Source organism: Arachis ipaensis, chromosome B07, assembly GCF_000816755.2.
Source record: "Arachis ipaensis cultivar K30076 chromosome B07, Araip1.1, whole genome shotgun sequence".
Lineage (NCBI taxonomy): Eukaryota > Viridiplantae > Streptophyta > Magnoliopsida > Fabales > Fabaceae > Arachis > Arachis ipaensis.
In genome coordinates, this window is record NC_029791.2 from 11,332,037 (window position 1) to 11,341,253 (window position 9,217).

The following is a 9,217-nucleotide window of genomic DNA, read 5'->3' on the forward strand; positions in this document are numbered from 1 at the left end:
TATATTTAGTGAATACATATAAAATTCACTTTAAAAGAGATTTCTTAAAGGAAAAGTTTCTGAAAAAAAATCTAGCACGATCCTTGCTAAAGAAAAGGAAATTAAAGAAGGATCGCCAACTCCTGGTAGAACCATAGGAATGCTTAGTACATGCAGCAATAAATGATATATTCATTGAGGATACATCTGATATATCAAATTTTTCAATAGATGATTCATCTGAAGAAGATCATATGTTATATCTGTCTGCTATTGTAATGGTTAACTCTGATTTGTTCCAGAAGAAGAAGACAGAAGAGAGGTCTCAGAGGTAGAAGAAGAAGAAGAAAACAATCCACCGTTACAACCTCAACAATCAGACCTGACCCAGATTAAAGCAAGCAACCATTATTTCATTTTTGACAACCTCCCTCCACAAATATAGAGGAAGGCTAAATGATTTTGGTGCGTAGATTGATACTAGAATGACAGTTTCAAACACAAGTATCCAGCAAGTTCTCTCTGAATTTGTCACTAGAATGACAGGCAATCTTAGAGAATGAATCAACACTCTTAGTGAGTATAAATGCATGCAGCTCATTAATGAAAATGCTGCTCAGTTCTTGGAAACATTACACAAAGAATTTTTAGGAGATATTACTATCATACAAAAAAAAATTCTCAAAAATACTTTGAGATGAGATGCTGCTCTCTCAACAGAAAAGATCCGGAGGCTCACTACAAGAAGATGGCGGCCAAGTACTACCCTCTTGGAGGACAAAGTAATCCATTTCTCAAGCAAGTATTTCTTGCCTTACTTCCAGAAGATCTCCAACCGAAAATTCAGAGAATGATGGTTACTCTAAGAAAGGAGATCTCCACAACAATTCTCAAAAAAATTTACCAACTGGCTTTAGCAACAAATGATCAAACAACTGACAAAAAATTCTCAAAAGCTGAAAGGAACCTGTAACAAATCCTATCTGAAGATCAAGTGCAAGGATGTTGATTCTTGTGATTGCCAAACAAAAAGAAGACACCACTTCAGGAGGACTTAACGGCAAACTTATGGCCAAAATCACTTTGGAAACAGAAGAAATTTAAGAAGAAAAAGACCATGTTATTTCAGAAGAAAGAACTTTAAAGATAAAAAATTCAATAAATATTTCCTTTTTGGTCAGACTGGGCATTTCTCAAAAACTTGTCCAAAAAAAAAACGAAAGAGAGATAAAAATGCTTTAATCTCTACAAGATGCTATCTCTTTATAAGATGATGAAGATCTTGAAACTATATATCCTTGAAGAGCAGTTAGAAAAGGATGAAGACACTCAATATGTCTTGCAAGTCTCTGACTCTGAAGGCAAATGGACTGAAGAAGATGATAATACCTACAGGCCAATCCAAAGCATAACAGCCCTGATGCCTCAACAATGGATAAAAAATGAGAAAGAGCTAGGATAGCTAGGAAGCCTAGGATTCAAGCAAATTGATAATACTCATCGGCCTCGCTTCAGTCTTAAAGTAAAGGCATCAAAATATGATGTACCCATAAGGACTATTACCTTACTGGACACAGGATCCTGCACCACGGTTATCAAACCTGACTTGCTTCCTCCAGAAGCATGAATCCCCTTCAACGACAAATTTACTGCAGCAAACCAACAGATCTTCACAATTGATCTCATTTCTAGAAAAAATGTCGAATTACAGATATTCCCAAGAACAACATAGCTAAGAGTCTTAGGAAGTTATCTTCCTAAACAAGACGTACTTTTCGAGTTTGATGCTTACTATCGGACACAGAGAATTTTTATATGGCCAAATGGATTAAAGTACAAGAAAATTTTTTTGCCATTTGTTACAACTACTAGTGTCTTTGAAATCAGTAAAGCCCCTTCAGAATATGAGGATGTTCAAAAAAGATTGCTGAAGACCTGTTGTGACAGCCATGACAAATTCATTCATCCTCTTTCTCTATGGAAGAATCAGGAATTCTACATTCGACTATCTTTCAAGAAGAATGAAGATATCAATTCCACAAAGGCAACTCATTCAAGAATGAATCCTGAAGATTTAAAGCTAGCCAAAGAAGAATGTGCCGCATTGCTGAACCAAAGATTAATTGAACCCACAACATTCAATTCGGCATGTCAAGCCTTTTACGTTGAGAAAAGATCAGAACAAATTTGAGGCAAAAAGAGATTAGTCATTGATTATAAACCTTTAAATACATTCCTGCAAGATGACAAATTTTCACTACCGAAGATCAATGCCATCACCTCCCGCCTCAGTGATGCTAAGGTTTTTAGCAAGTTTGATCTTAAAGCTAGATTTTGGCAGCTTGGTATTCATCCTGAAGATAGATACAAAATAGATTTTTGTATAGCTTATTAACAATATCAATGGACTGTCATGCCATTTGGATTGAAGGTGGCTCCATCATTATTCCAAAAGACCATGATTAAGATCTTTGACCCCATACTCCATTCAACTCTCATATACATAGATGACATTCTCCTGTCCTCAAAAGATGGTTCGACTCATCAATCTCTCTTGGACCAATTTGCTACCATCATTGAGAAATATGGAATTATGCTATCTGCAAAAAAAGTCACATTGGACAGGCCCAAGTTGAATTTTTGGGAATGACCTTTCGAGATAGATTTTTTCAACAAGGAGATCACATTTCCAAAGAACTGTTGAATTTTCCTGATGACAACCTGTCCACAAAACAAGTCCAACAGTTCTTCGGTATTGTGAACTATATCCGTGACTTTCTTCCAGATGTGACTAGGCACACAAGTCAGTTATCAAGAATGCTAAAAAAGCAACCCCCACCTTGGGGTCCTAAACAAACAATAGCTGTCAAGTACTTAAAAAGAGGTAGCTCAAAACCCTCCCCCATTAAAGATCCCTAGCAAAGGACAACGCATTCTGCAAACTGATGCTAGCAATAATTACTGGGGAGCTGCTCTACTTGAAGAGATTGACAGAACAAGACACTACTGTGCACATGCCAGTGGACAATTCAAAGAGTCAGAAAAGCATTACCATGCCACATACAAAGAGACTCTTGCAATCAAAAGAGGGATAGAGAAGTTCAGTTTTCATTTGAGTCCTTACCACTTTATCGTAGAAATGGACAATACATCATTTCCATCAATGCTGGATGTCAAAGGAAAGATACTTCCAGATTCACAACTCTTGAGATGGAAAGATTGATTTTTTACTATAAATTCACAGTTAAGCACATCAAGAGAAACCACAACATAATAGCTGATTATCTCTCTCGTCCTAATAAAGAACCTCACCAAAAATCCTCTACCTCTTAACAATGAACACCATCCATCCACCAACATTTCCTCTTCCAGACTATCCTCAAGACCATCATTTTTATAAAAGACCAGCAGAGCCATTTCCTTTCTCAGCCAAGTCAACAAATCCCACTAAAGTTAAAAACCTGGCCCGACAATGTCTGTTTTATTGGTTACACAAACTCTTCCTTGTTACACAGATAACAGCCAACCTTCGATATTTTGATATAGACTTTTTCTACTGCATCATTCCCATCATCAAGGGACCAATTCCAGAAAAAATGTTATGGTTCATATGGGCACTTTCTGCTCAATATGATTATGCCATAGTTGTTCTCGCTTTTGCCATGTATCACCTGCTTTATGACAGGCAATTGTCAAGATCACTCCTTGAGCAACTTCTGACTATGTTTGTCTCTATCTCATCTTGCCGAGGGAAACTTTACAATGTACTAGGACTCATGGAATATGGAATATCCCTCATAAAAAGAAGCAGAAATTCTATTGCCTTTTTGTCCTAAGGAGACAATTCCATTATAAGCAAGAAACCCTCTATACAAGATGCAACATCAACATAGTAGGGTACTCAAATATGTGGCCCACAGATGAAAAAATTTGTCACAATAATCTTGCCAAACATCTTACTTTTTGCAATAACCCTGATATCTATACGCTATCAGGAATTATTGAAGGGATTTCTCTCTGCCAAGAAGAGGATGGTTCGAGTTCCTCAAGAACGACCAGAACAATACAAGAAGAGTTAAGGCAATTTTAGACTGATTTCTTTACTGGATCCATCTCTTTTCCAATACCATCACTCGCTCAAGACTCAAACCCATGGGATAATCCACCACTTTCTCATAACACTTACAATTATGAAGAAGAACCAGATGCAAGAATTTATCCACTCCTATCTAGCCCAACACACGTGAATGCAGGAATTGATGATGACACTAAAGAACCAGCTGAAAAGCCGTTAACTACTTATGAATGACTTGGTGATTACCATTTTCATCAAGAAGATGCGACCATGTTTGCTCCACATATGGAACACATAGATGATATTACGGAGCATGAGTCCATCACTAAGTTTGGAGTATAAACCCATCACTAAGCTCTGGCCCGTAGTCAACAAATAATTATGAGTGTGCAGTAAATGTGTAATAATCGAGTTGATAGGATCCTTATCCTCATCCTCCACGTGTCTAAATCCTAGTAGTTTGTTTAAAGTTGTTTGTCCTTATGTAATGATGTAGCAGGAGTTAAGATTCCTTCTTATCTGTCGCATGTCTAGTTTTTATTGGTTGTGCAGATTTCAACCTTATCTGTAAGCCTCTATATATAGAGGCGTCCATCCTTGTAATAGACCAACTTAGTTTCCAATAAAAAGTCTATTGTGAAATGTTCATCATGAATACTTATTAAAATTCTCTCCCTCTCTGAAAACTTGATTCTTTAATATGCCTATCTTTGCTTCTTAGTTTCACATATACTCTAGGCTTGCCTCTTATCTGAGGATCCTGCCTATCAGAAATAAAACTGATCAGATCTATGAGATTTCTTAGTGTTGGAAAGGAAAAGAGTACCAGATTCCTAGGTTATTATGTTAAGACTTCCACTGACGACCTCTATGTTAAAATTATTATAGGTCTGTCTGGAAATAGTTACAAAACATCCATAAAATCTGACCTTCTCTTTTATGAGTACGCTTGGATCCATCCCAGTGGTATCAGAGCCTCATGTCTCATGCAAAGAGAAAGCATATTAAATATGATAGGAAGTAAGAGAGACTTTAAATAAATGTCTAGTTCTGAATCTAACCAATTTGTTTTCTATAATACAGCTCTTACCATCGAAAGATTATCCTCGACACTTAAGAAGACCTTGTCTAATAAAATTGAAAACCTTGTAGAAATTACTCATGTTCCAGAAGATTCAAAAATACTTGTAACCCAACAACCACTCATAAACCCATACACCTTTTACCACAGCCAGAAACGTTCAGCCATAATCAATATCTGCCATCTCATCACTAGAAACCCTACACCCCCTATCAAAGAAATTATCCAGACCTCTCATTTACAACAATGTGGCCTTCAAGCCACAACTGCTGAGCAGTATGTCACGATTGAGATTCCACAAGAACTTATTCGTGATTACCTGCAACAAGGGTATATTCATTTACATCTAGGGAAAATAAGTTTAATCTTGACCTTACATGACAGAAAAAGGTTTATCTGTGACAGCAAAGATTGCACTCCTAGATACCACAATCAAGGAATACCAACACACCCTCATCAGGGCACTTGTCACCACCCTGACAAATGGAAGCGTGATCCTCACGATCTCTCCAAATTTTACCATAACACTCACTGATCCAACACTTGCTCAAAGAATCAAGATACAGGTCCAACTGATTGGAGTAACACAAGATGCTAGTGTTGAGCAGGCTACACTCCAACATCAAGTCTTGTATAGAGTCCAAGATCATGCCTTGGATTTAAACCTACCAAAATTCACAAAAGATGCTCTCTTAATGTTCACTGACAAGAATCATGGGCCAGCCATAGTTAATATTCCAAGAATGATTACTACGGAGGAACTTTCCTCTATAGTACCTTTAGAATGGATTACTAACTATGAAAGAGCTTTTCCACAACACGTTCCTTATGTGCATACAACAATGCCTTCAGTTATCAGCCGAGCACCAGATGGAACTATTAGAACGGTCTTCCAAAAACTAGGAATAGAAGGACAATCATCCTTTTCCAGACAGTCATCATTCAGGAGAATTTGTACTATTTCTCCTCTTACCGTCCAACACACAAGTGATCAGGATGATTGACGATTGGATTTTTGATGGTTTAGAATTTCACAAATGAATTCTCGTTGCAAGTATAGTTCCTAAACCAAACAATAATCCTTTCATACAAAAGATTGTTTGTCACAAGTAACAAACCCCTAAAATTAATAACCGAAGTATTCAAACCTCGGGTCGTTCTCCCTAGGAATTACAATAAAGTGTCTTGTTATTGGTTATGAGTTATATTTGGGGTTTTTAAGCTTTTGGACAAGAAATATAAATGGCAAAGAAAATAAACTAACAACTAACAAAGCTCTTGGCAAGATATGAGAACTAGAAGTCCTATCCTAGTTATCCTTCTCAATTGTGATGAGAATTGTTCATTGCTACCACTTAGTTAACCCTTACTAAAGAAAGGAAAGTCAAGTGGATGAATTGACTTGAGCAACAAGTCCTAGCCAACTCCTAAGGAAAGACTAGCTTTAGTGCACTCCAAACCAATTAGCAATCTCTCCAATTATCAATCAACAAAGGAATTAGATAACTCAAGTGTCACTAATTACTCTACCTAGGCCAAGAGGAACAAAATCTAACTAATAGCTATAAGAGACATTTCATCAAAAACATAGAGTGCAATACAAGTGAACACATAAATTTGCAAGAATTAAAGAGAGATCTACTATAAAGGCAAGAGGTCCACAATAGAAGACTAAATCAATCATGAAACAACAAAGAACTTACCAATTGCATTGAAGGAGAAATGTAGATCTACAAAAGAGAATTCACAAACTACAAACAAAGGAATTACATTAGAAGAAGAATCCTACAAGTGCAATAGAGGAGAGGAACGAAAATTAGAAGAGAGAATAAGAAGAAATAGATCTAGATCTAAGAACTAATCTAATCCTAATCCTAGAGAGAAGAGAGAGCTTCTCTCTCTAGAAACTAACTACAGAGCTAAACTAAACTAATTGGTAACTAACACATGTTTCCCTCTTCACTCCTTGGGTTAAATAGCATCAGAAATGAGTTGGATTGGGCCCACAAGGCTTTAGAATTCGTTGGCCACGTTTTGCTTTAAGTGAACTAGGTGGCAGCAACGGCGCGTGCGCGTACTTTGCGCGTACGCGCCACCATACGTGTAGCAACTATGGCAAATCTTATATCGTTTCGAAGCCCCGGATGTTAGCTTTCCAACCCAACTGAAACCGCATCATTTGGACCTCTGTAGCTCAAGTTATGCTCGATTAAGTGCGAAGAGGTCGGCTTGACAGCTTTCCGGTTCTTCCATTTCTTCATGAGTTCTCCAACTTTTCATGCCTTCTTTCTTCATTCCCTTGATCCAATCTTTGCCTCCTAAACCTTAAATCACTTAACAAACATATCAAGGCATCTAATAGAATCAAGGTGAATTAAATTTAGCTATTTTGAGTCCTAAAAAGCATGTTTTCACATTCAAGCACAATTAAAGGAGAATATACAAAACCATGCTATTTCTTGAATAAATATAGGTAAAAGGTGATAAAATCCCCAAAAATCAATACAAAACAAACCGTCAAATTGGGGTTTGTCAATGATCCCCCAATTCATTACTTCCAAGAAGAAAAATCTGTTTATGCCTCACACATTAATGGCCATTTTATATGGGATATTGAACCAAGTATGTGTGATTCTGACTGTGACTGTGACTTATGGGGTGACTCTGAAGAAGAAGACTACTTGAAAAGGAAGTCAAGAAAAAAGAAAAAGAAACAGAGATGTACTGCTTCACCAAGATTCTATCCACCAGATGAACCTGATGAAACACCAAGATTCAATCCAAAAAAGAGATCCCAAAAAATCTTCAAAGATCATCTTTTGAGCAGTCCTATTGCTCTACTGTATGTGGCTACTAACCAACTTTATGACCAAGAGTTTCCTCCTCTTCAGGTTAGCACTAATGATCAGCGATCATTCGAAGACCATACATGACCCCTAAGAGAGTAACTCCACAAGGATACCAGTCAATCACACCACAAGATGAGGTCTTAAACTGGAAAACTGATAATGTTGTCAGTCAAAATAAAGTCCTACTGAGAATTGACCATACCTTAGAAACACTTATTGAAATGACTGACAAGTTGTCTACACAAGTGTATTTTGTACAAGCCCAAGTCAATGAATTGAAAGAACGCTTAACTAGGCAAGCTCAACAACTTGATCAAGACCTCAAGACGTACATCCAGATTCAGTACTTTGGTCCTAAGTTTCACGAAAAAGACCAAGAGTTGACACGCATAAAAGCACAGCTAAAGCAAATTGAGGAAGATAAGGCGAGGCAAACCAAACCACAAGCTTTGGCCATAAATCTACTATCGATGTATCCACCACCATATTCCACGTACTCTCCCATCGTTACCCCTCCACAACAATCTCCTGATATGCCTGATTATAATAGTATCTTTAAGACAAACTATTATCTTGCTCAAAGATTTAAAAAAAATCACATCATTTATACACTAATAATTATAAATATGTTTATAAATAATTTAATTTAAAAATATTTTTTAGACATAAATATAAACAATAAATATTTTTTATAGGTCGTACGAATACATACACTAATAGTTATAAAAGCTGATAATAGTCAATCGTGCGTGTCAAAACATTGAGACATTTGATTATTAGTTCAACAATCGATCAACAGTAACAGAACAATAGTTGATCCAACTATTGAACAGTGGTTGAAATATGTATATATATAATTCAATTGAGGTTCTAATATAATATATAAATGTGTATCTTTATATAAAAAAAATATAAAAATTAATAATTATTAAATAATAATTTAATCAAATATATTAAATTTATTTATTATTTTTATATAAAAATAACTTTATAGGAATGCTCTAAAAAGTTCACTAACACAACATACAAGTGAAACTTAAGGCTCTATGTTTCATAAAGCTTCTGGTTTCTCTAAAAATCTTGCTTACACGGTTTTAATAGTGTATCCAGGGACCAGTGCGAGCCAGTGATGGTGTATGAGCAGCTCAACGTGAATTGGTTAGTTCAGAATTGTTTAACCAATGGCGAATTTACGGGGACCTAAGGTGGCCATGGTCCTCCCATTTTTTTTTT